Source organism: Sylvia atricapilla, chromosome 4 (assembly GCF_009819655.1).
Source record: "Sylvia atricapilla isolate bSylAtr1 chromosome 4, bSylAtr1.pri, whole genome shotgun sequence".
Lineage (NCBI taxonomy): Eukaryota > Metazoa > Chordata > Aves > Passeriformes > Sylviidae > Sylvia > Sylvia atricapilla.
The window spans coordinates 51,445,858-51,473,163 of NC_089143.1; positions in this window are offsets into that span (position 1 = coordinate 51,445,858).

Consider the following 27,306-nt stretch of genomic DNA (forward strand, 5'->3'; position numbering starts at 1 on the left):
AGAGACAGTAATACGGTTGTGCTAAGAGCCTGACATCCATAGCATATGCACTTCCCAGGATTTTACTTCTTAGCAGCTCTAGCCTGCTTCTGTCAACTGAGAAGCCATCAGCAGATGCAGCCCCAAATGTGGTTCCAGACTGCACCTTCCAGCTGGAAGGAGAGAGTACAGAGTGAGACTGCTCTACTGAGACAAAGCACAGCCACAGAGATGCTGCAGAGGCCACTCCAAAAAAGTGCATTTCTGAGTCCAACTAAAATGTTACAATAGACGCACCCATAATTTCCGTGTAGGCCAAGCACCGGCTGCTGATTCCAACCCTAATAAACTATTAGAGCTTCACCTTAACAATATTAATTGTTCTTTATCTTTTGAAAGGGGAATAATCTAGAAACCAAATTTTATGATTTTTAAACTACATATTTTTATTCAATGACAAGAATTTAAACACATTTTTTCTTATGACCTCTTTTGTTTCTAACTTCAAAAGTGCTTCAGTACTTGTTTCTCAATTAATTCACACAGAAATATTACATTCTTTTCATTAGCTATTCTGATCTCCTTCTTTAATTAAGATTAATTTTTTTTTCAATATGCAGATGCACAGAATGACACACAGAGCATTCCAGATGAACCAGTGAGATACTCCCTGGCATTGCTAGCTCTCATGGAAATGGCCTGTCTAAAGTATTTTAGAATATCTTTTGCCTTTTTAATGGTATCATTGTAAGAACAGCTCCTAATTTCTCTAGGAGCAACTACTTCACCCTTCTCCTCCTTAATTTCTGGCCAAGGAGCGCCCATGACAAAGGATAAATTCTGCTGATATACATTACTGACTTTTTAACCTTCACTTTTATGATTATCACCTAGGTCACCTGGTTATTCCTGAAAAATACCCATTTTCTTCCCTGTACTGATATCCTTTTCGACTGTGCCACCAGCAAACTTCTCACACTACCAGACATTGCAAAGCCCTAACATTAGTTCTAACAAATGTACCAACTTAAACACCGGCGTTAAACAGAACAACTCCGTGGTACATCCTTGAGAAATCAGTCTTGGTAAAGTCTCCTGGTAAATTTCCCCTGCCCCTGTTCAGGGCATTTTAACCATTTTCTTTGTGGATGTATTCCATTTAGATAATTAGTACTTATTTGTGTCTCCTCTGTTTAAAATAATGTTTCCCAGATGTTCTGAATTTCGGAACTCATAATTCCGTTATAAAAATAATGTTGCACACCTGCATTCTTGGAATATTAATCTTCTCAACCTCTTATTTCTCCTTTTTCTAGGAAAATATTTAGCTGTTCTATGCCATTAATTCAAATCTTTTTGAAACTAAAGAACTTATTTTTTCTTCTTTTACTGACGAAACTTAATCTTCATATCCTTATGCAGTGACAATAAATTTTCCACCTTTAAAACTACTGCAACTTATTCTTCAGCAGAAGAATCCTGACTTACTGCCATTAAAAGAATTACTGGAATTATTATAGGAAACAAAGAATTTGTTATGCTTTTACTGAAACCAATGAAATTTGCATTGCATTGTTATGTCAGTGTGACTTCTTAGATTCATTCCTTTATTACTGCCCACTATACATTTCTGAAACACAGTAAGAAATGCCTTTGTTTACCCTGCCACAGCTGACTAAAGCTATCAAGAGACATAACAATTTTCAGCAGAGCTTTATCTTGTACTCCCATGCTCCTGTGTTGTGACACTTCTGGAAACAACCATGACATTTTGCTCAGATTGAAATCATTTTGCTTCTTTAAAGCACCATTGAACTGTACGGTGATTTTTTTCCCTTCATCTCAGTACAGCTATGCGAGACAGCATCCTGTGTATTACAGAGTAGCATTTCCCTTCTAGGCTACTTCCTGGAGTGATAACAGAACAGTTCTTCAAGTTAGCCATGGAAATACTGCATGAGATTGAGAACAATTCAGATAATTGCTCAAAGACTTAGGATTTGGAAGTGTATTTCAGCTTCTCCTGAGGCTGTGTAAAGAAATGAAGGCCTTTTCACCTCAGGGATGTGAATGAAGCGGCTTGTACCTCAACAGACGTCATTATTGTCATCAACAGCAATAACAAAGGACAGAGAGAGACATACATATTAGGACATGCTCTGTTTTCCTCAGCTTTGTCTGTTTGGCTTTGAACTCCCCATTTCACACTGCACAATTTTATCGCAAACAACCAAGGACAAAACTCCTGCAGACAGAGACACAGCACTCCAGAAGAATCCCTTGTGTTTGAGTTTTTCAATGATCCTCATGTTTCTTTTCTGGCAAAACAAAATTCTGGCAGAGATCTGCTGCTGTTCTCTTACTTTACAAACTTTGAGAGAAATGAAGTCAAATATATTTTTAGCAGATACAAACAACGACACAGAGCTCTACTTTTGTTCTCAGTCTTTCATGGTGTCTTTAACAATAATAACAGCTTTTAAAATCCTCTACAGTCTTACTGCTGTAGTCACAATGGTCTAAGGATATAAACAATAAAAGATATGAGTAGCACATTTTCTCTGAAGAGTTGCTAAAAGTTCAAAAATTACTGGAGAAGATTTTGAGCCCTTCATAAAGTCTGAGAAATACAGACATAATATAGTGACTAAAAAAAATATAATCCAAACCCTGTACTAGATGCTAAAGGATAATACTGGAAAATAGAAATTCCAATAAGACCAAAAATAAGAGCTCATTAAAATTACTGAAAATATAAACAAAGAAAGAGCAGAAAATTTAAAGGCCACAAGGAAATAAGGACAAGGAAATAGAAGTAACTTTGATGGGTCAGAATGTGACTTAGCATAACACCAGTTTGACACTCTAGTACACTGTTACAGGATGTGATGGATTATTTCAAACACCATTGCCTGGAGGATTGGATTTTTTTTCCTCCTTCTTGACGGAAAGCAGCATGTGGACACAACTGGACAATGTAGAGTGGTGCAGTGTAGAAAGATCAGTGGTTAGAGCAAGTCTGTTTCAGTTAAGGCTGTTTATTCTAATTCTATTCTTCTCACACTTCAGAGGTTTGTGTTTTGTTTTGGCACTTTTTTCTTAAGCCTCTTTTATGTTCATTTGTTTTTCATACTTCTTAACTTGCCAGCTATGTAAGCATTTTCTCTTGGGTTTCCAGGGAATAAATGCAAGTTATTTGCAATATTTGCAAGTACTCAGGTAATCCAACAGGTAATTTAGCACACTGCAAGCAGCACCAGCATGTGAATCAGCTTCCTCAATTTCCACTCTTCACCTTACTCCACAACTAAATGTGGCATATAGAATATATGGTGTTAATATCTTCAACAAAATCCAAATTATATGACTCAGATCAATGTAATAATTTCCCCATAGGCTGCACAACCTGCTTTCTTTTTTAAGCAAATAGCACGGAGATAAAGGCAGTTTATACAAGCATAAGGAATTCCTTCCTTCTCACTGACATTCCATTTACTTCCATCTGCCCCAGATTCAGAGCTGGATAGTACCAAAGCTGATAAGAGATACCCAAGCTGGGCTCAGAGCTTCTTCTGAAGTTAAACACATGCAGTGTTATCTGGAATCACACTGGCTTGTTACATGAGATAACGTGAAATGGTGTTACACATCAGAGGGAGAAAGGAGAACTCTGAGACCGACTAACTGCTGGCAACGCCAAAGACAACAATCCCATCACAAAACAACATCACGGATAAAAGTGGAAAGGGCTGCTGTGCACTATACATCGGGTACTGGCTGATCTGTGTGAGATCTGTCTGCTCAAAAGTTCTTCTACAAACCTTGTAAGAAAGGCTGAGAAATGGCTCTTCATTTTCTACTTTCATAAGCATTTGTTTCATCATTATTGACACAAAATATGAAAAGCTGTAAGTTCAGATAAGGAGAGAAATTATCTAATGAGGCTATCTGCCAGGGTGGCACAGAGATTCCTGGCACATGAAAGAAATATTGAATACTAACTTAAAGAACTCTCTTCTCTCTGAGTGCTGCTTAAAAGCCATTTTTTAGGGCAGTTCTATTCTCCAACATATTTATTTTTTAAAATATATTTTTATTGCTAGGCTTTACTTTGGTGATTAATAAGACAGCTTAACGGGATCAATAAATAATTAGAAAACAGCTGTCTCGCTCTACTCAAATTGGGCTGCATTATGGCTGTGCTCTTTGTCATTTTGACTTTGGCTCTAGAGGCTAGTTGGTCTCAGTTTAAGCAGTGGTTTGTGCCACTGGCTTAGGACTCTGATGGTCAGGCATTTGTCCTGCTGCCCAGGGGCTCAGTTAGACACAACCTTGCACAGTCTAGAGAAAGGAAACATCCATGCAGATGGGAATATCATGGTGTACCATATCTGGAAGACACAGAGTGTTCTGGATCCAACTTAATTATTTTGATAGTTTTTAAATGGGTTTATACAGTGTTTAGCTAACAAGCATTTAATCCAGAGGTTAAAAAAGGCAGTAACCCTGGAGACTGGTGCTGTACAGGGCTATACAGATTTCTGAGGTAGAAAGTCATCTTTAGCCCTAGGGAGGGGACTGTAAAGGCTGAAGGGGATTTTATTAGCATCTTTAATTAAGCATTTATTTGACTCCTTTATTTGGCATTGAATCAATTTGCCATTAGTTGTTTTTTTTATTTAATTAGTGTTCTTAATTACTGTAAATACTATTAGGGCTAAATCCTGCAAGTTGCTGAGAATTCTCACAACTCCTAGAGATGTCAATTAAAACTCACACCATTTCCCAGGTCTAGAAAAGTACGGAGTTGCTTTTGAAGTACTGCTTCTGACAACCCTAATATTACTGTACAATTTTTTTTTGCTCTTGAAGTGACTTGAGAGCCAAGTCACAGAGGTCGTTTGATGTACAAGGAGCCATTGTGACTACGAGAAGTTGATGGAAATTTTCGTTTGACTTCATTGGGGTAATTGTCGTGTCCTTGGGAATGGAACACACAGAAAAGAGAACAGAATTTGGCTTTCTTGTTATGGGAGAATATCACAGAAAATTTACTGAAATTCATTGCTGACACGAGACACTCCTCAAGAGGTTAAAAGACGGTGGCCTTGGGTGCAATGGGGTGCAGACAGCATTATTTGGAGAATGCAATAACAATTATTCCAGTACTACATTGAAATATCAAGGAAATAAACACCCTGTCAAAAAAAAAAAAATTCAATGGTAGAGCAACAGCATCCCTGTCTTTTTTTTCTTTTTCATTTTCACATCTACAAAAGATATGGATGATTGGGAAGGATCTCAGAGAGAAAATGGGTAGCTGGTGTTTTGGAATACAGAGAAAAACCATGAGAAGGAATAGCATCAAATAAATGAGTAATTAATTCACCACAGAAGAAAAATATGTTTTGGGGTTATTAACAATCCCCATGATCTGGGAAAATAGAAGATTTATAGAAAACTGACTACATTATTTCCTGAAAGGAAAAATATTTCACTATGATATTTCCAAAAGAGGGAGGCTTAACTTCTGTTTTGACATGATTTTTCATTTCAATTAAAAACTAAAACCCAAGTGAAATAAAACATTTAACTTTCATTCCCATAATATTTAATGTAAGATTTTGTTCCTGTCTGATTTTCTGGCTAGGTGAGGGGAAAAAAAAACCTAGAGAAAATGTTGTTTCACAGTAATTCAAGCCAAAAATTTTTCACAGGTTTTCTTTTGAGCTACTGACCCAAGCAGTATCCATTCCACACAGCTTTCCCCCATCTCTGCTCTGCTAAGGCTCTTGGCAAAGTGCAGGAAGGGAGAGAGAGATGATGCACAGGCAGGATCCGAACTGTTGAGAGGTCGGAGCTGGAATCTGAGTCCAGGCATAGCTGAAGGGAGGGGAGATGGCAGGGAGCATGAGGCAAAGCCAAATAAAGTCAGTGGGAGATTTTCCATGGACTTCAGCAGGTGTTGAATCCTAACCAAGTCGACAGAGAAGTGTGAAAAATGAACAATGGGGCATAAGGAAGGAAAGGACAGAGAGTGATGTGAATGGGGGAAAATACCATCTGCTCTATTTGCTGCAGCCCTAGCAAAGCAGGTATATTTTTTCTTGGTCGTCGGCACAAGCTCAACATCCCCCTCTAACTTTGTGAAGTGTAACACTGAGCACGTAGGGGAGATGTAGGATTTTGCAGGGGATGCTACCAGCATGCTTGCTAAGCTGGGCAAGTTGTTTTTATATAATACAGTACCATGTCCCCATGCATCTACTATAAAAAATGTAATCTAAAAGCTTTCACCGAGTTAAATAGATGAAGCAGATGGACAGGGAAATTAAAAGAAATTGGCAAGGTAGAAAAGATAAATGGTCAACTGAGATTTGAAATGAAGAAGAGAGTCAATGAGGCAGAGAGCCACTGTGAAGCTATTCCAGATGGTAGAGGCTGCAGAAAAGGCTGCTCTCAAAACACTTGAGAAATTCAGGCCTAGAGAGAGTTCCAGTGGCAAGGAGGGCATGGAGACTCAGGATCCACCTAAACCTCTGATGATGTTCAGGCCACAAAAGAGGTCACAGCCCAAGAGGAGGATGTCAGCGAGTCAGCAGAGGCCAAGCTGCTTCTCTCAGACTTTAAAATCTCAGCCTGCAGATTACACTGGTCACTCTCTGCCTACTGTTAAGCTGCTTGCTACAGCACCTTTTCCTCATGAATCACTGGACAGTATGTTCCTATGCGGGAGAATCAGAAAAGGTCAGAAACAGCTGTCCTAATACAAACAAGTATGAAGAATGGGAATGTTTGAAACCCTGACTCTCATCCAGATCCAGCTGTGCAAGCTTTCCTTGCCTGGATCTGAATTCTTTTTCTTCTGGCCAAACAGCAAAATTTGCTGGACTTGCTGTTTCTTGTGTCCAGCGTGTTATCTAGACTGCTACAAAGAGAAAACTATACCCAGGGATAACAATTGCTAAGATACAAAAGATTTATTGAATGTGTATTGGCTTTAACAACGGCAGATTAGTAGTCTGAGGGCAGTCCACAGAACCCATTCGTGTAACTGTTTCAAGACATTATCCCTGCCCTCTTCTGAGCAAAGGCACCTGCTAACAGCCTTTGAGCACCTCAAAGCAGGAATTGCCACCTTAAAACTTCTTCAGGGCCTGCTATATTTTGCAATAAAGTGCAGCAATCTGCTCCAAACCCTTCTTTTCATAACCTATACTGAAGCAATGTTATAGAAACGAGAGACTGAGATCTACTTCTAATTTTTAGTATTATTTTTGGGAGCAATCTTAATAAGGTGAGGGGTTATATTGTCCAAGTCTGTCACATCAACTGTACAATTTTACAGCTCCATTTTGTGGTAAGATCCACGTAATTGAACCTTCAACATCAATTTACTTGATTATAAGTCTGTGCCACTGAGCAAATGGCCATCAAAAGCCTCTCCTGCTACTTCTGATTTCCTGAACTTCAAAATGGAATATTAAGTGCCATTTAGCCACTGACAGTTGCAATACCCCATTTATCAGCCTATTAGGTACAGCAAGTAACACTAATGGGGGTGAATGTAAAATAACAAAAGACTAGCACCCATGTTGCTTTTCCCCTGCTGAAAAGGATAATTCAGTAATTACTGAGCATGCCTCATTTAGTACCCTGGCCAGAGGATAGGAAATGGGCTATTTTCAAGATTTCAGATGGCTAAATTAAACAGCTGCTATTATATTTTAAAATTAATTGCATCTCTTTGCATACTCTAATAGTCAAATTTCACTGAAGAAAGATTTTTTCATAAACTTCACATGGGAATCTCAGTGTTTCTCGCACACACTAAAGCCAGAAGAACACATCTAAGATACAACCTGTCATTCTCCTCACTTTAGGGTGCTGTGAAACCTGTTGTTTCCAGTCAGTTTGATGAATTACTACTTTGTTGAAGTGAACAGTGCAATTCATACTAAAATACACCTCTGAATAAGGGATCTTCCTTTTATGATTACTTCCAAAGCAGGAAGCCACAATAAATACTAGGCACAGCATAATATTTTGAAATTAACAAGCGGATTGTCAGTTAATGTAAATAATTCTGCTTATTTGAGTAGAAGGCCTTTGCTAATTGATACCATAAATATATCTAAATATTTACATATTTATGAATAATCTGGCTTTATGGGAAGCTAAGTACACTGAAGAGATGGTGCTGAAATACCTTTACATTTGCTGTCCTACCAAAAAGCTTTACATCCACAACTCATGTTAACTGAACTATCCTACCCTCAGTTCTTATCACACGGTGGCCTCAGCAAAAACTGGATTTATTCTGTTTCAAACTAACCTAGAATAACTGCCCCGGGCCTTCACATTATATATATATATATCCAGCCTCTAAAGGGCACTGTGGGTCTGGGGCTTGAAGCAGTGCAAGGTAAATCCCTTGAAATATGTACACAGTGGACCTTTCTGCTATACAAGCCTGCTCATCCAGACTGCAGTATTTGCTAAAATAGATATGGTTTGTGTATGCTAAACCCAAAGAGCAAACTGAGTGATGGCAGTACAGCAACAGAAAGCCAGGAGAGCAAGGAGATGTGCCATTTTCTGGAAAAAATCTGACTGCATCGAATATGAAGGTTATATAACTAAGTGAAAACTTGGGCTTGGGCTAAAGAAAATAAATAAAAATATTTAAGAAATAAAGGAATTTGCTAGTGTAATCAGTATTATCACAGGACAGAAGATGTTGGTCACCAGCCTTTGATGCTGCATAATAGGGCATCAGAGCCTGGAGTTTTGAACTACAGCATAGCTCTCATCTCCAGTTCCCCAGATTAATTATATAGATTTCTTGAATATCAATTTCCTGCAGACAGAGTTTACAGATTAAAATCAACAAGGTAATGTTTATTTACAAAAACAAGTAAGATCCCTCTTTCTGGCTGAAAAAGGGAGAAATCAATTACAATAAAAAAAAAGCCTGACTGAGCCTCATCCAGCTATTACTATGGCAAATAAGAAAACTCAGCTGAGCTGTGGATAAGATCTGAATTTTAGACTTTTTACATCAACATTGCTGGCTTTTGTGAGCAAAAGAAATGTATGTCAGACTAATTTAATTCCCTTCTGCACAAACACACAGATGATATATCAATGTTTTTCTGAGATTTAATAATATTCCTATACAAAATAACATTTTTCCCTTTTTTTTTGTTTGTAGTTCCACTGTAACAAATGAAAGCAAGTAAATAATGTTTTTTCTCTCTTTTCTTTGAAATCTTTTTTTTCAGAGCAAACACACATAGAAAGAATATCATGCATATCCCACTTTAAAAAACAAAAGGTAATTGAAGGATTATCAATGCAACAAAGCAAAACTGTGGCTGTAATATACGACAGTGTTCTGCTAATAAATTTTTAACAAGTAAGATTAATTACAGAGAAGATCAGGCAGAGACAAGTAACAAGGAAAAAATTCTCAAGAACCACAAAAGAAATAGTCTATCACTGGGATTGTGGTTGTCCATCACAAAAACTCACCTTTGAAATCAGTAAAGCTACAGGAACAGTATTTATATTAAAGAACATTTTCAACAAATAATTGCTATGAGGATCCAATAAGAAAAACAAACCTCAACACTACACTGAACACATAAAAGACAAGGAATGTTAGACAGACTGACAGACATAGTAGCTAATGTAAAGGGATTTTTGTAGCTTTGCTTTGGAATAACACAGCCCCCCATAAGAAACATTAAGTTCTTCTAATCTTTGCACTTTCTCATCCTAATTTTATAATTTTTCAAGGCTTTCAGAGCTTCGAAGAGTCTATAAATTTACTTAAGTGCCCCTTAGGAAATTCCTGACGTGTAGCCATTAAGGCAGTATTGGGATGTCATCTGGAGATGTTTACAAAACACAAGAACTCTTGTTTCCCTAATTCCTGGCTTTACTTCTACCCTTACCTCCTCTTTCTAGAAAATGCCAAGAACTCATGAAAATTTTAATTTACCCTGAAAACAGTGATGATCTAACAAAATACTGATTGAAATACTGACATGGGTATTGTCCATGGTATTCATTGTTCCCAGGAACTGTGTTCTTCAGGAGTTGGTCTGGCTGTGAGGGCTGGATGATGTGGTTGCTGTGCAAGGACTCACACCTGGGATGCTAGAGGGTGGTAGGGAAAGAGGGGAGCGCCTTGAAATGAATGCTTTTCTTTCCCTAGCTCTTCCATTTCATCATCTGAACATCATAATTCCTCCTTTTTTTTTTTTTTTTTTTCCTTCCCAAGGCCAAGAGGGGAGATAAAGGAATTTTTAGAGAGATCACACAAGTTAAAGGTGAGTATACAAGTAGGTTGTAATGTAGCAAACTAAACTTCCACGAAACAAAAATATATGTGTGAATTGGGGATTTAGTGAGCAACTCCATACTTTTCCTCCTGGGTTGGAGAGAATTCCACATTTATGGTGAGAGTCTATTTTGCCCTGAGTAACAGAGGACGTCTAAAGACTTACATATCTGCAGAATTGTGGTTGGGCTATTTGACCTTGAGGGTTCATAGTCCAGCTAGAAGAAGATTCAGTATCCTTTTCCCTGAGTCACCATGCCTGCAAACATGTTCAGAGACTTCCCTTGCCCCTCATGAAGGAGGCGTTGCACAGTTACATACACTATGTAAACACATACACAATGTAACTATTGCATATGTGCCTCACAGACACACATTTTATTTTCCCATATTTTCCAGAAGAAATTAGGCAAGAGTCTCTCACTTTTATCTTGCAGGGACATATTTTAGCTACTGCAGGCACATTGTTGGCTCCAAGGAATAGAACCGAACTAAGCAGAAGACTGCTTCTCATAAGGAATCATAAAGAAAGTGGCACATTAAACAGAGGTTTATACATCGAAGTTTCATTTTTAGAAAGAAAAGCTTACAAGATGTATGCAATGTTTTGTCTTCAGTCAGAAGAGGGGTTGATAATTTTCTCTAGAGTCAATCCTGACATGTTTAAATTTAATGATTACTATCTACAGAAATTCAAAGACCATGGCAATCAATCATTCCATACTTTTGCAGGAGGAGCTATTGTAACTGATGCTACAGTTCAGATTAATGTAAATCACATTTCCCCCCCTCTCATTTCTTGCTTCTTTACAGCAAGTCACTACTGTGTTACATCACAGTCAAGCTTTTACGTTGTTTCCTAACTCTCTGTGGAACCAAGATTTCAGCCCAGATATCAAGAAGGTCAAGCAAATATAGAATTAATTTTCACCTCTTTTTTTACAGAAATTAGATTTTTATTTTCTCCACTGCTAATTCAAAAATGGATATTTAAGAAATATGGCAGTTCACACTTGAACAGCAGTAAGCTGAGTAGCTGTTGACATTTTAATTAGAATTAAATTAGTTCCACTTCTAGTGGAAGAAGTTCCAAGAACAAACTGAAATAAAAAAAAAAAAACTACTTTTAATTAAATAAACCCAAACAAATAAAGCCGTATTTCTAATTTGAGAACTGTCATTAGTTTGCTTAGTTGGGGCCTTTATCATCAGTTCTGAAAAAAAGGGCAATATAGTTTATTAAATTTGATATTATCATACAATTATAAAAAGGTTCTCATAACATTTAATGAAAATGATTACACAAATACTAATTTATTTGCTCTTCCAGAGCAACTCCCAAGTCCCAGTTTCAAAACAGTTAGCAAATATTACACTATAAACCTCACACCAATACTGTTATCACACTGCATCCTATTAGCTCCTGCCACTGCCAGCAAAAGTGCCTGAGGCAGAGAGATGCAACAACTTAGTGAGGACGGGCCCATCAGTACTTCTAAAGACTAAGCACTTTCGAATCTTCATTTGAAAAAATGCACAAAACCAGTTAATAAGTGGACTAACTTTCTTTGGTCTCAGATGCCATGAACAGTATTCACAGAAAGGAGTCTGTCAGGACCTTAGCTGGGAGAGCGCAAGAAGGGGAAGCCTTGCGTATCGATGCAGGAACACATCTCATTCCAGTTCATTCACAACATTATGCCTTATTCTAGGAACTCAAACCCTGTTCCTCTTCCAGCAGCAGGTACAACAACTGAAATGAATGGGATCATTCAGCCACATCAGAAAGAGAGCAGAATTTGCCTCACAATAATGAAAGGAATTCTTTTCTTCCAGCCCATCGCTGCATGCTTCACTTGCGGCAAAGGGACAATTTAACGGTACCAGCCCTTCCCACACTCACCGGCACAAACCCACTCATTTCAGGGGGACTGCGACTGGAAGGACTGACCTCTATTATATGAAATGTCAAACTGTCATAAATTTGCCTGCTTGATTCCTTCCCTCCATAGCTGTGGCAGCTCCTGACCCAGCAGAGCCCTCAGGCATTTCCACATCATTTCTACAAAACACAATTCTGAAAAAAGATCAGGGAGAGCTGGGGATAAATGTGTGGAAATGCACACAGTCTGTAGGGTCCAGAAGGAGACTTATTTTCAGATTAAAAAAATTGAAAATAACATTTTGTAGTTGCCTTTTAGCTGTTGAAAAAAGCTCTGCTTTTTTTTTCCTGGTCTACATTCCTTGGGGATAAAACGTTGGATTTTAGCCAAAATACAAAGGAAGTATCTTTTTCTTTCTCCCTCTCATATCCAGGTCTGTGGGCACATGCTTATGTGCTATTGCCTCAGAAGAGGCAACAGAAGAGCCTCACAAAGTTTTAGCCAAACATACCTTTGTATTCTTTTTAGGCACCACACAACTGGCCATCTCATTAAGTGCCTTAAACTGCTAATGAACTTTTATGCCACTCTCTATGAAAATAACACCCTAAATTGGGACAAGCTGCTGTGTAACTTCAAATTCTTCAACCACAAAGTGAAAAGGTTTTGACAAACATTTACAAGAATGCATCTGAACATGAGGAAGCTGATAGAGTGCAAGTAAATGTTTTCTTAAGTAAATCCAGGAACACACAAGCGTTGCCATAAGGGACACCCACCTAGCTTACTCCATGACCTTATCAGCATGGATAAAGTCAATACCTCTGTTTTGTAGCTCCATATCTTTACAGTCTCAGAGGGGTTTTTTGTGCCAAATTTGCTTTCTTCCATCAGAAATGTAAAATGTTGTCCCATCCCCAGCGACTGAGAAGATCCCCTATGCAATAAGTGCTGCAACATTGTGTTGTGATTTAGGAATGGCAGTCCCCAATTTAGTGCTCCTGCCAAAACACTCTAAATCTCATGCCACAGCTCTGACTCTCCCACTCCCCTCCCCTGCACAAAAGGTAAAGATCATGGGTTGAGATAAGAACGATTCACTGGAAACAGCAATGGAACAATAAAATGAACAGTAGCAGCTGCAGGTACCAGTAACAAAGGGTACAAGAGAGGCAAACACTTCACATGCAACTGCACATCCCGGAACTGGCACTACCCTGTTATGTGACTGAAAGGGACCATTGCCCCCGTTACCCCTGGCAATGAGAGACATAGCACAGAATAACCTCTCTGTCCTTGCCATGCCACTTCTTGCTACTGAAAAATTAACCCTGTCCTGGCTGGGAGCAGGACATTATGACATTTCACATTCCAGTAACAGTAAACAGCACCAGGAAATGTGTGTGAGACATGCAGTGCATATACAGAAAAAAAAAATGTATAGTCACTGCTTGAAAGATGGAGAGGGAAATACTCCAGAGGGTCAGTCCAAACCCAACACATTGCAAATAGGTTACACAAGCCCATAGGCTTGAGCTTGCCTTTTAGAAAAGAATAAATTTCAATCCAAATGAGTGACTCTCATAAAATAGCACTTCTGCCATTCTGCTGGCCTGGGGGGTGGCCATGTTAACTCTGAGAAAGGGAATATTTTTGGTTATGAAATGTTTTGCCACGGGTATGACTGTAGTAGTTCAAGAACAGTGAATCACAGCGTATCATAACAGCATTCAGAAAAACGAAAGAACAAAAAGTTAAGTAAGTCAGGCTTGCTTAGATTGATCAAAATATGTCTGAGAATGAGAAGGGATATATAAAAGCTGCGTAACTCTGAATCTAGGCTGAAATTGTATCTCTAAAGTTAAAATGATATTAAAACAGGCACTGTGTTTAAAAGTTTTCTCTTAAAGTCTATGAACTCTACTGTTAGATGATGCTTTGAAATCAGATATTGGTTTCAAGGAAGATTTCAAGAAGGTTGGTGATTTTTCCTAGTGATTCTCTTGAAGTATAATCCAGGAGATGTTAAATAAAAGGCATTTTACATAACCCACAGGCTTTGCTCCTTTTCAGTTAAAGGAAAAGAGGTCAGCTGGTAGAAGAAAACTCCATTGAAAGCCCATGTAACAAAGTACTACATAGAACCAAATGCAAAGAGGAAGGTGGAAAGAAAGGGAATGTTTTTTGGGGGTTGGTGGTGGTTTTTTTGTGTGTGTGTGTGTTTTTTTGTGGGTTTTTTTGGGGGGTGTTTTTGTTGTTGTTTTGGTTTTTTTGTTTTGTTTTTGTTTGGGTGTTGCTTGGGGAGTTTGGGGGGGGTGTTTTGTTTGTTTTTGTTTGGGTTTTTTTTTTTTTTTGTGATTTTATGTCTTTCTGTTCTGGTTCTAGAATGAAGATTGCGTAGGTTTCCCATGCACTGGATGGTGTCAACTTTTGCAGTTTTGCTTTTGATTTAGTAGTGCTAATTTCCTAATCCCTGCATTCCATTCCTAATCCATCCGTGCATTAATGTGCTACAACATTCTCAATAATCATTCTCATGGATTTCCTAGGCAACTGGTTCACTAAGTTTTGGAGTAATATCAGACTCTTACCTCTAGTCATTACCCTTCTTTTCTACACAGGTGTCTTTCACTGCCTCCTCTAACTCCTCCACAAGTTAGACCTTGAGCAGATCTCATAAGATGCGTGCTCTTCAAAAAACAATAGATTCATTTTCCATTATATGCTTTTTGTAAGCTTTCTGTTCTCATTTAATATCTCTCTAGGTTGTCACGAAGACTAGAGCCTCTTTGTTTGCAACAGACTTTACAGGCTCTAGGAAATATCAACTCTTCTCAAAGTCATGCTAAATTTAGTTGTTTTGTCCTTGTCACCTACATCATTTATGTCTCTATGATTTTTAGAGTTAAAATTCTGTAATGCTCTCATCTCCTTCTTGCTGCAAGTGATTTTGACCCAGATGGGTGGTATTGCTGGCAATCTATTCCTGTATTAACACACACCAGGATCTCTACCTTTATTTTTCTCTTTCTTTTATATAATGTACCCCACAGTACATTTACTGTGAATCCATATTTCTGCTACCTTGCGACACTCAATTTCACATTTCCCACCAGCAAATCTCTTTCTTCCACCTTTTTGCCCATTTGTCTTGCATCATTATAAAACATTTCAGTTGGTTTTGAAATCCAGTAAAGAAACAGCTCTTAACTTTCCTCCACTGCATCTATCTCATCACGACACACAAGAACTACTGCTTTTTCCCTGAGCATCCTTTTACTCTCCAAACTTTACCCTTTGTTCTATGTTTTTTATTTTGCCACCTCTGCCAATTTAAGTATGTTTAGCAGCCATGCCTAGCTCACCCCCAGAAAGGTACTAGCCCAGCTACTCCAGTGGAGTCCATCAGGCCAGAGGAACTCCTGTTCCATGAATGCCTCCTAATGGTCAGACATCCTCAGGCTTTCCTCACAGTATTTGTCCTTGAGCCATCTGTTCATCTTTGCTGTCTTGCCATGCCTTTGCTTTCCTTTTCTGAGGACTGGAAAGCTTCCACTGAATGCCATGCACATGGAAATAACAATGCCACCTGGCAAGAAGAAAATGTCTTCCATGTTGTGGATATTGCACCATTGTAAAACAAAACCATGTTTACAATGAAGACTACAGACTTCCTACATCCAAATCTTCATTGCTCCAGTGGCTACTGGGACAGATAAGTGAGGCCACATTCCCAGCTGCTTTTTGCAATCTTATTAGACAGCAAGTCAAAGAAACCAAAATGAAGAAAAATGCTAGCAGCAACACTATCAGAGGAGGAAAGGGCAGATATCCTAGAACAAGATGCAAGTTTTCTGTCATCATTTACAGGTAACAGTATCTGTGGTTGAAAAAAGATATTTCTTATAGCTACTGTGACCCTGTTGGGCAGCACAGTGCTGTTCTCTTATAGCAGATATTATAAATGGAAATATGGAAAAAGGTAATAAATATCCTCAGGTAAATCCCAGGCAAAGTCAAGTCAGTAAATACTTTTTCTTTTATTTAAACATGGGTGAGATTTCACATCCGTTTTTCAGGTATACTGAATTTACAACAGTAAGGAGAGAAACAGAGGGAGACAAAAAACAAGTGCTTGGAATACTTTCCTGTCAAACTTAACAGTCCTGGTTCAGGGGCCTAATAGTTTCTCGAGTTTAAGGACTTCTATCTCACCGCATTTGAACCACTTTCACACAGGAAAATGCCCCATCATTGTCTTGGCACAGCTTATCTGATGGTGGGTAAGACAGCAACAAAGGGTGCAGGCAGCTCCAGCGGAGAGCAGCTCTGCCCACACCCTACTCAGTCAGTACAAGGCAGCCCAAACTCAAGGGCTGTATGACGATGTTGGCAGAGTGCTAAAGCTCAACAGTTTTGCTATCATTAGCTAAGCTCAGCACCCTGGCTGCTTGGCTTCTGCTCACCTTGGACACGGACACCAGGCAGAGTACAGACAGTTTAGGCCAGAGAGTGCAGCTCTAAACCAATGTCAGCTCTTGAACTATATCCTTTCACACCCTCCTTTTTATGCTTTTATACACAAAAGATACCAGTTTAGACTTACACACTACTATACTGGACATATTTAAACTTCTAAAATATCTTCCACTGTTTTTACAAGGACAAAAATAAACCCTTTTTTTCTACATGAGTGCCTTTTCCCACCTAGCAGCACCAGTCAGACAATAGGGTTCTATTCAGCTGAGCCATTTGTTTGTGAAAATAGGGTGCACATAAACACAGTCTGGTAATTTTCTTACCTTTTTCCTATCCCTCTCTATTTCACTACTCAATAAACAGTAACCACTTAATATTAAGTCAGCATTGCCCTTAAGAGCCACACAGCACAACTGAGGTGCAAGGGCCACGTTTGTGATGCAGCTGAAGTGCAGAACTAACACAAGCTGAGCAACTTTACAACAGAGCCATCATTGAGAAGCTAGAGAGGGGTTTAAGAACTATTCTCTGACTAAATAAATGAACTGCAGTTTGATGTGCTGCATGGCCACACTCTCATTTCAGGACTAGGAGATGTGGACAAGGTTTAAATCTATGGGGTTATGTCAGCCTCACTGCACAGATGAATGAGAACCTAAAGAGTTTTGTACATTTGTAAGTTCTTGAAGAGTAGACAGGAAGAAAATATGAGCTACCCCAAACAGGAAAAAAAATCAAAGACTTTGCTCTAGCTAGTATTTCAAAAGGCAAGCAGTTTTCTTTGTATTTACTTCTATCCCCGCAGCTATAATGAATTATTGAAGCAATATCCATAGAGTACAGGATTTGTGCTTTTATTTTATTTATTTGTCTATTTTATCAGAGGCTACTTACAAGGGCAAGTGTGCTGAGTCAACACAGGTGTAAACCACTGCAGCTTTCTTTTAATCAGTGGAACTAGGCAAATTAACACCCATCACAAAGCTGACTCAAATATTTAGTGGAGAAAAGTTTTTTATTGGGTTATTAATAATGGACTTTTATTCATTACTATTTCTCAAAAAACAGGGCTGGTAAGGTGTACTTTTTTCCTCCCCCTCTCCCTCCCCCCCCTTTTTTTTTTACCCTCCCATTTCTTTTTAATACCATAAAAAACCTGGAAATGTCCAATGCATCTAACTAATCCCTAGTTTAACTGACAGTAGACACCTTTAGGAAGGACTCTCCAGGTAATCCCAGTAGCGCAAAATGTGCTGCAACACAGAACTCTCCAATCTACTTCTGAACGACCTGGTAGAGCCACTTGGCAGAGCACTTCACTACGGAGAAGTGTCAGGCTGGTTTCTAAAAGCAGCGAAATTACATCAGTGCTGCCTTCTGCCAGGACTAACTGGGTCAGCAAAGCAGCCCCTGAAGGTGGCCATGTGGGCTGTAGTTCTAGAGGTCCGTGTTTCAGAGCTAGGTCATACCTCTGCATACTGCTCTCCCTCCTGCCTTAAGGTATAGATCCTCAGCTGATTACTCTGTGCATAGTTGAGCATTAAGTATCACTCAAGTTAACTCAATATACATAAAAAGAGCTCCTCATTCTGTATTTTTATAGGATAATAAGAAGGTTAAATAAGTTAAATGCTGTTGAACCCCATGATAGAATGTGATAACTGTCTAGAAATTAGCTCCACCAAAGAACAAAAAATGTAAGTCCACACTTCTACTGGCGAACCTGCGCTGCACAGGAAACACACCAGGGGAAAGGGTAACAAAACTGTTTAAGTGGCTTGTTCCCAAGGCCTAAGGTAGTCTGTGAAAGGCAATTCTGGCTCCTATCAATATTTTCTTGGCACTAAGAGGCAAAAGCTGTAGACAGGAGACAGGGCGTAAGTCCAAAGAGTCACTCTGTTCCAGGTAATGCTGGCATGAAAACCCCTTGAAACTGTAACCGGTTATTATTGTTTATAGCAGCACTAAGAATAGAGAAGCCACAGACATACAAATCACAGCTGATAGTCTGGGCCCTTAAAGTGTTCTGTGTTGTTTATAGAAATGTATTGAAGACTATTTGTATAAGCTACACAGTTAAACAAGTGTTTTAAAATTAAAAATGCATTAATACTGCTCTCTGTTATATCCATTACTTGAATTAGTAATTGAAGGACCTGACCCTACATCAGCGTAATATAAAATGCACAAACCTCCAGGTATTGTCACTGAATGACAGCAAGTAGTGAGACATTGGTTTATTAAATTGCCATAGCTGCCCTTCACTCCCCCTTGCTGTAACACACACAGGGGGCCAATGGCCTGATTTTGGTCATTGCACATGAAATGAATTGTAACTATCTTGCTGATATTTCCAGGTATGTTGACACATATTTCCTTATGAGTTTCTGGAGGTGGGAACCACACTGTCACTACTGTTGTCTGAGGTCCAAAAAAACCATGATTGTTGCGTAGGTCCTGCAGAGTTTTTCCTAAAATAAATCAGTTCCAGTATCCTTTGAGATATGAACTGTAAGCTATCTGCCTGTCTGTGCACACCTTTCATAACAATGTGACACCCAAAATGATTAATGCAGGACTGCTAACAGACACACTATTGCTGCCCAGTATTATCAGCAACATATTGTAAGTTTGCAGGAGGTTTTAGCTTTGAGACAATGGAGAAGGAATTTGGAGGCAGTCAGGGAATCCTGCTTTCATCCAGGTTAATAATTCTGATCTGAACGAGCCTGGCTTAAGTTTTTCCCTAAAGTGAAGGTAAGGTCCATTACATTGCTGCTCATAAAGATAAACAAACAAGCAAGCAAACCCCCAAACAAAAACATCTCCCAAAACCCTACACCAACAAATCCACAGATTTCAATTCAACATAGTCCATGTTTTAGGGCAAGTTCAGGATGGCTGCCTAGTCATTTAACTGTAACAAGCATGAGAAATTACAAGTGAAAGGGCAGAAAAGCTAGGGTGCCTATTAATTCCACACTTTCAATTTGATGACATTTTGTAAAGTGTAGAAAAAAGCTTTAATTCTAGTCATTCAGGGCTCTCAGATAAGAAGCAGCTTTTGGCACCTAAAGAGCAAGTTCAGGTCACGTACACTGTAAGACTCAAAGACAGAAAAGCAGAAAGACCAAACCAGTCAACATCTTTCCAAACATTTTGAACTCAAATGAAAGTAGAAAGGCTTTAGGCTACTGATATTATGCCTATATCATATAGGCTCAGAATTTACACATAGATACACCGGTATCGAGTTGTTTCACAATATTGTTTTGACTGAGTAGTTGAGCGCTTCAAACTAAAACGCAAATTAATTCAAATTCAGTTATTCAGCAGCTCATGCAGTATTTGTCTAAAGCTAGATTTAGAACAAAATCCCAAGGCTACAAGAAAAAGAGACTTGTATGCTGCTTCTAAGACTAATACAGTCATAGTTTATTAATGTAGATGGTAATGCATAATGAAATGTCATTAATTCTTGCACGTAATATCGGCCTCTAATTTGAAGAATTGTGTCCATTTATCTGTAGTTTAGTAATTTAGACTTTTAACCTGACAGTGCTGAATTCCCTGTTACCTGGGAAGTCTGAAATATAAAACCCCTGTTCCTTATAAAGACAACCTGTATATTTCTCAAGTCTTTTTGTTCTGGATTTATGATTCAGTTCTTCAAGGGAGTCAATGAAAAGCCCTTTGGTAACATTCACAGCATGCCTCATCCCAGATCTTTTCTCTCTCTATTAAAGCTTTTATCTGTAAAAGGGCATTTTTATTTCAGTGCCACTCTTAGGGCTGACTTTTTTTGGTGCTCAAAGGCATCTTCATGAAATATTTGTCAGGCTTTCTATCAGTTATGAAGGTCACCAAGATGATGTTTAGCATCTCAGACCATGCCTTTCTATCAGGCAACTAAGGATGTACTAACATCAGCCAAGATAGTACTTGTAACAGCCAAGGGTAATTTTTTTAAAAAAATGCCCATTGGCACTTCATTTATTCTGCTCCCTACCAGAATCCAGGGACATTCTGAAGTTCTTTGCTGAAATAGCTCAAGAATTGTACCCTTTAAACAAAAAAAAAAATCTCATTCGCTCCCCATAGAAAGCACTGAGGATTCTCAGCTGCAAGGCTTCCTCAGCCTGCTCAGCAGGGAAGCATGAAGATGTCAGGTAAACATAATCATGCTATTTGTGGAAAGTGTGAGATGAGAAAGAGGGAGGGTAATGAAGCATAGACAGAGCAATTCAGTTTCCCAGCCTATTTAGGTAGATTGTCTTTCTCTAATTGTTTTTCTCCCTGGAGGTACAAACACAGCAAATTTCAATACCATAAAGTTAAGCTTTATTATTGCAGCTTTCATTTCTTTCACAAAGAAATATGTACTGTATTATAGCAGCGCCTAGTAGCATACTATAGTTAAGGATGTCAGCAGTTGTGCTACAAACCTCTATTTTTCCATGAGAAGTAAAAACTAGTGTTAGGCTAAAAATGATGCATATAAAGTGGGTGCCTAGTTTCATATCAGTTCATAAAAAACCCAAAAAATCCCAGGCACATTCTCTGGTAATTGCAGATGATAACAGTCTTTCAAAAAAAAAAAAAACCAAAGCAAATGATCCCCCCCCCAAAAAAAGAAAAAAAAATACCCCCACCCAATATCATCGATATTACAAAAGGCTTGATAGATATAAGTTAAACGTATCATTTTGCAAATGTTTAAATACTGCCCACAGTGACTTCAGTCATTATCTTCAGGATGAAAGGAATTTCATCTCAGTGTAGCAAAAGACCTAAATTTTAATGGGTTTTGTCTAGCAAAAGCCAATCCAACAACACACACATTTATCTCATTAACACTTAAATACATGAACAGTTGATTTGAAACCATCAGGACAAGATTGTTCATCACCTTCCAGGGCAAGTTCAGAAGAAAACAAAATGAAGACATTACTTTAAAATTCATGCAGACATTAAACATAATATTTCTGTGCTCAGTTTTATATTGAAAGTTAGCAACTTTAGGAACTAAAGAGTTTTCATACAAGTCATTAGACAGACAACAAATACTCAAAGAAAGATTATTCTAAAAACTAAGGGCAGTAGGCATGTGTTTACATGTAGAGACTGGGCACGTGCTAAGATACAAAGATATAGCTACACAAATGCAAGACACGAGAAAAGTAATTAACTTTAGAGTAAGAAAGGAGAAAGTGAACCCCACAGACACATGTAGTGACTGACAGGAAAGTAAATTTATGATGAATTAGGAAAATCTAACTCCTACATTGTCTACTTCTGACTAGATCTTAAGGGAGCTTTCCAAGCAATTTGATGGCATTACCCAGATTTCACAGAGAGGGAAAGCAACATACACGCAGATCAAGAGATTTAGGCAAGGTGACCTATGGGGCCCATGACAGGAGCAGAGGCCCAGCAGGCCAGTCCAGCTGCAGCTCCCGGGATGGTTTTTCCTGCAGCAGAGGATAAGCGCGGTTCAGATGCCATCCATCCACAGCAAGAGCAGCTGCTTGAGCCACTGCCGGGGGAGGCAGCCTGAGCTGCCTCCTGTGAGCGCTCATCACTGCCCCTCACCCGGATTTCATAACAGACTGACAGTGGCCGGCCGCTCAGCGCTCACCGCAGAGCGCCAACCTGCCCAGGGGCTACAATGGCAGAGGGCACGCCGGGCACGGCACTGTCCCTCAGCATAAATCGGCCCCAATGTGCGCTCCCCACACGGGCCCGCACCGGGACAGCCCCACCGGAGCGGGATTTGTTGGACACCTGAGTTACAGGCAGGGCTTGCACACCTGCCTGCAGACACAGCGCCGGAGGGGAGCCAGAAGAACGCAGCAGGAAGGAAGCAGACATTTGACAGACAGGTTCCTGGGGTGACAAATGGGAAAATAAATCACTAAAGGTCAAAGCACGGGTCTAGGGGCAAGGAAATGGAAGCTGACGGACAAAAGGTTCCATGAGCCGCTGAAGACATGAGTACGGGCTGTGCTGGTGCGCAGAGACACAACAGCAGGGCGTGTGATGGCACACGATTTCAGAGTATCTGGAGACAGTGCAAGGAAACAGCAGCAGGGAGCCTGGAGAGTCAGACCAAATGCCAATAGACACCATTATTTAGAGGACTCTGCTAGATGTAGAAACCTGGGTTCCTGCATGTGCAGCAGATGGAGTCCCCTGAGTGAGCAGACCCCTAGATCTCAGAGAAAGAGAGTAACAAGACTGTTTCATTAGCAGCAGGTCTTTAATGATCTACATATTTGAATTGCATAATGATAGATCAGAGAATAATTTTGACTATTATGTCCAAAGCCATTAGCTGAGGAGAGAAATGTCCTATTTACTTTCTAAAAGACAGTCTGGCAGCAAGGCTTAAGAAACACAAAGGCTAGAAAGGAGAACAGATCAGAAGAAATTAGATCACTTTCTTAGAGACTCTGTCACAAGAATTACACTGTTGCTCAATTCTGCGGTCCCCACTAGAGCCAAGTGTCAAAGACTACACAGGTTAATGAAGACAGTATGGCATTTCACCCCACCGGTTGAATGGGTATGATGCATTGCCTTAGCACGTTGCCCACAACATTTTGCCATTGCTGTATTGCTCTTACAAATTCACCACATGACATTCTGACACAGAGACCTTTCAGCTCTTTTAAGTGTAAACCACCTGAAAGCATAAGCACAACCGATTGCAAAATAAAAAATCCAGCTGCTCTTTTTTTTTTTTTTTTTTTTACCAAGTTTTCTCATTAATTATCCTGTAACCTGTGAACTACAGCAAAATAGGTTTTAATACAATAATTGCATTCAAGAAAATTGTTTTCAGGCTGCCAAGAACAGAGTCAAAAATTCTGCTGGTCCCAATTTTTTTTAGCTTTACCTTTCGCATTCAAAATCTCATTTGCAACCATGAACAAAAAAGTAATTTAGAACACACTAAGAAGCACTCACATCGGCAAAAATGCCAGGTTGCAAAGAAACCAAACCAATTCAAACCGGAGATTGGTGGACTAAAAGTCTGCAGGATTATCTGCTGCAAATAGTATCATCCAAAACAATAAAATGATAAAGTTTTTTGGTTTATGGGGGTTTTTTTTTAAGCAAGAAACATTGGACCTTTGCAGTAATAATAGGTATTTCAGTTGGTATGTACATATATGTATGTGCAAATTTATATACCCACATTCTATTATATATCTGAGAAGAACTGAATTGAGTTAAAGAGCTCCAACCCCCTTCACCCCTTCCAGCTATGCAGAAAAAGCAGAGTAATTCAGCAGGTAGCAGCACATGTATGAGGTTAAAAAATTTCTGAGAGGGCACAGTACGTGATTCACTCGTGCACAGATGGAGCCCTCAGTTTATGCAGCTGGTTGTCAATACTCATTGAATATTTTGATGACTTTACTTTGTCCCCTGCAAGGCAGTGGCACCTCAGTGCAAAGCGTTTTGTATGACACTAGAGCACTTCTGTAGCTGCTGTAAACCAACACCGTTCTCTAAAGCAACAGAGCCACACCTGTGCAGAGTAACTGAAGACTTCCCATCATGGATGCTTTCCATAAAAACATGGCAAGAATTACTTCACAGGTAAGAACTGCTTGATAATTTTACAGGAAAACTTACCAGTAAACAATTTTTTAAAACTGAGTATTCACAGAGCTTTATTAGAGTATTAACTAGTTACCTCAATTTTTTATTAGTTCTGTAAATTTTGGGGAAAAAAACAGAACCATCAAAAAAATACATATTAAATAGTTAAGAGATAAAACCTCAACAAAACGTATTCCCCAGTAATGTCATGAGATGCATACACTAAAGAATTAATGAGAATGTCATGAGTTAAAGGCAGTATTTTGAGATTATCATACTTGTGTGTACACTAACATGCATTTCAGAAAAAGAATATACCTAGCTGACAAGACCAAAAAAGTCAGATTAAAGTGGCACTCTGCCTTGCCTCCACTGAATCCTAAATCCATGTCAATATAATGGCAAGCAATGAATAGTTTATGAAAACAACATGCCAGCACATAGAAGCAAGATTCTCTTCTCTACCTGGCAGACAGGTGCTTTTGTAATTAGGAAAATCGCAACTTTTCTCTTAAGTGCACAGTCATTTGCAAATGTTAAAATGCAACTCCCATCAAGCTGCACAGCACCCATCACTTGCATACTTTTGGCAGTGAGGCATTTAGACTCATGATTAACAATGTACAGTTCACTACACTTGAATCCAGCAGCAATAAGTATTGATTTTGAACTGATGTGATTTCTTTCTGTATTAAAAAAAACCCCAAACTATGGCTTTTGTAGCATATGTTTTATTGCTATGTTTGCTAGTTAGCATTCATTTTCCATTCCTATTGACATATACTTCCCCTCACACTGGCTGGAAGTTTTAAATATGTATGTCTTCTCCTACATTTTAGTGATTGTTTCACTTCAAATTACAGTACTGCTTGTGCTGAGAAGTCAGTTTTATATCGCACTGGAAACAACTTTCCTAAACAAAAATTTAAAGTAGGAGCAGGTAGAAACTCCACAGGGATCCTATTTCTTGTGGAGCTGTTTTCAAGCTATTCCTACTATTTAATTATTGAAGGGAAGGGCTTACATTTGCACAGATTTTGTCTACCACCAGCTTTGTTCCTCTGATAATACAACAGAAAGTTCCCTCCCAACTTCTATACTTGCTGTTATTAGAAAACACAGACTCCATAAAAAGCCAAGGGTAAGATAGCTCCATTTATAAATCTAGAGATGTTAGGAGGGGTCACCTTCAATAATTCAGGGCTTTTCATCCTAAATCCATATATTTAGAAAATGCTGATTTATCCTGTTTTCAGGATTTTAAACAAGCAGTGACAGAAAAAAGCACAAACTTTTCTCTACACCTTAATTTATTAGATGAAAACAGTATTTCCTACTTACATAATATTACTGATCTTCTTGGAAGAAAAGTACAGTTTCACACAGGATGCAATACAGAATATTGGACACAGATTAATTAAAACATTGCAAAGTTGAAAATCAGAAAATATTGAGAAAGCTCAGAAATAAGTAGAAATAATACCACGTAATCTGACCTCTTATGCAGTATTAATTACTGTGTAGTGTTACTGTTACTGCTGAGGTGCTTACACAATTACTACTCCAGGAAATTACTGAAGGATATCTTGATGGAAAATAAAGAATTAATGTATTAAATGCTTTTAAAAATACATCATTGATTAATAGATACACCAGTAATGCTATAAAAGCTATATGCTATATCTGAGTGCCAGTACACAAAGGCTGGTATGTAGCCTGAGACTTATATTTCATTTCAAATATGAACAATAAACATTTTAAAAATTAATGTAGTGCAACTGGGTTTATAGTAATTTATCCTGCAGAGAAGTTCATATTACCATGAACACAGTAGGTAGTGCAAAGGGGAAAAAAATTAGGTTTTTTTTTTCTCCAAGAGTGGTTCAGAAATGGCACATTCTGTCAGCACCATCATTCAGTATATCACAGGCCTGACTGCATGTTACCTCATATTTTATTCCTACAACTTGAAATTGCTGTTTTGTATCCACTGTGCCATGCTGTCTACTTGATGCCCATTAGGAAAAGTCAACCTGTGGAGACTGAGAATTTGTTAGAAAGCTACCAATATCAACAGCAATGTCCAAAGAAATAATGCCTGTTTGGCTACTAAAACAAATGAATCAATTTCTCTTTTGCCTTAAACAACAGCTTGTTTTCATATATGATGTAGCACAAAATAGAAACAGGTATTGTGACTGCAGTTTAACTGACTAAGTATTTGCAGAAAACTTGAAAGAACATAAATCAGGCTGGAACAGCTTAGAAATTCCATATAGGAGAGAAGCATTTCCAGAAGAGAGAAAGTTGTCGTATTTATAACACTGGACAGTGGTGCATAGCTTTTTATTGACTCAGTAGGGTTTAAGATGTCAAAATGAGTGGTAATTTTACTGAAGAACAGAGTAAGTATTGTGAAAGACACGAGACACTTCTGCATCCATCTCTGGGTACTTTAGCTGGGCATCTAAAATCACAAACTGAGATTTTGAAATTTGAAGCCAAGCTATTTAATTTTACACCACCTGTCCTAGAAGCAGGGCACTTTTCCTCATGCCAGCACTTATCAAATCGTGGTTTATAATTAGCTATATTTTCATATCCGTTTTCATTATCCTCTCTGTGAACAGCAGTACCTTTCAAAGTATTTTCAAAAGTGACAAGCAGAGTAAGTGATTCTACCTGACATAGTTAGGAGAATGACAAGGCACATTTCTGAGTTGCCAGGTGAGATACTGGGTTTCCTTGTAAGAGCGCCAACTTTTTCCTTTTATCGATTTTCAAAAGTACATGCAGTTAGCTCATTATATGAAAACGCCTTTCAAATAGTGCTGAGTGGGTAAAATCTCCCCCACAAAACGACTTTATTAATAATTTTCCATTAGTTTTAATCTTTAAACCCTCAGGTCAATTTTTATTTATTCACATCCAGTAAAGCTTTGTAAAAATGTTCCTAGTGACTTCTAGACAAAAAATACACATGGACCAAAAATCAGACAGCTTCAG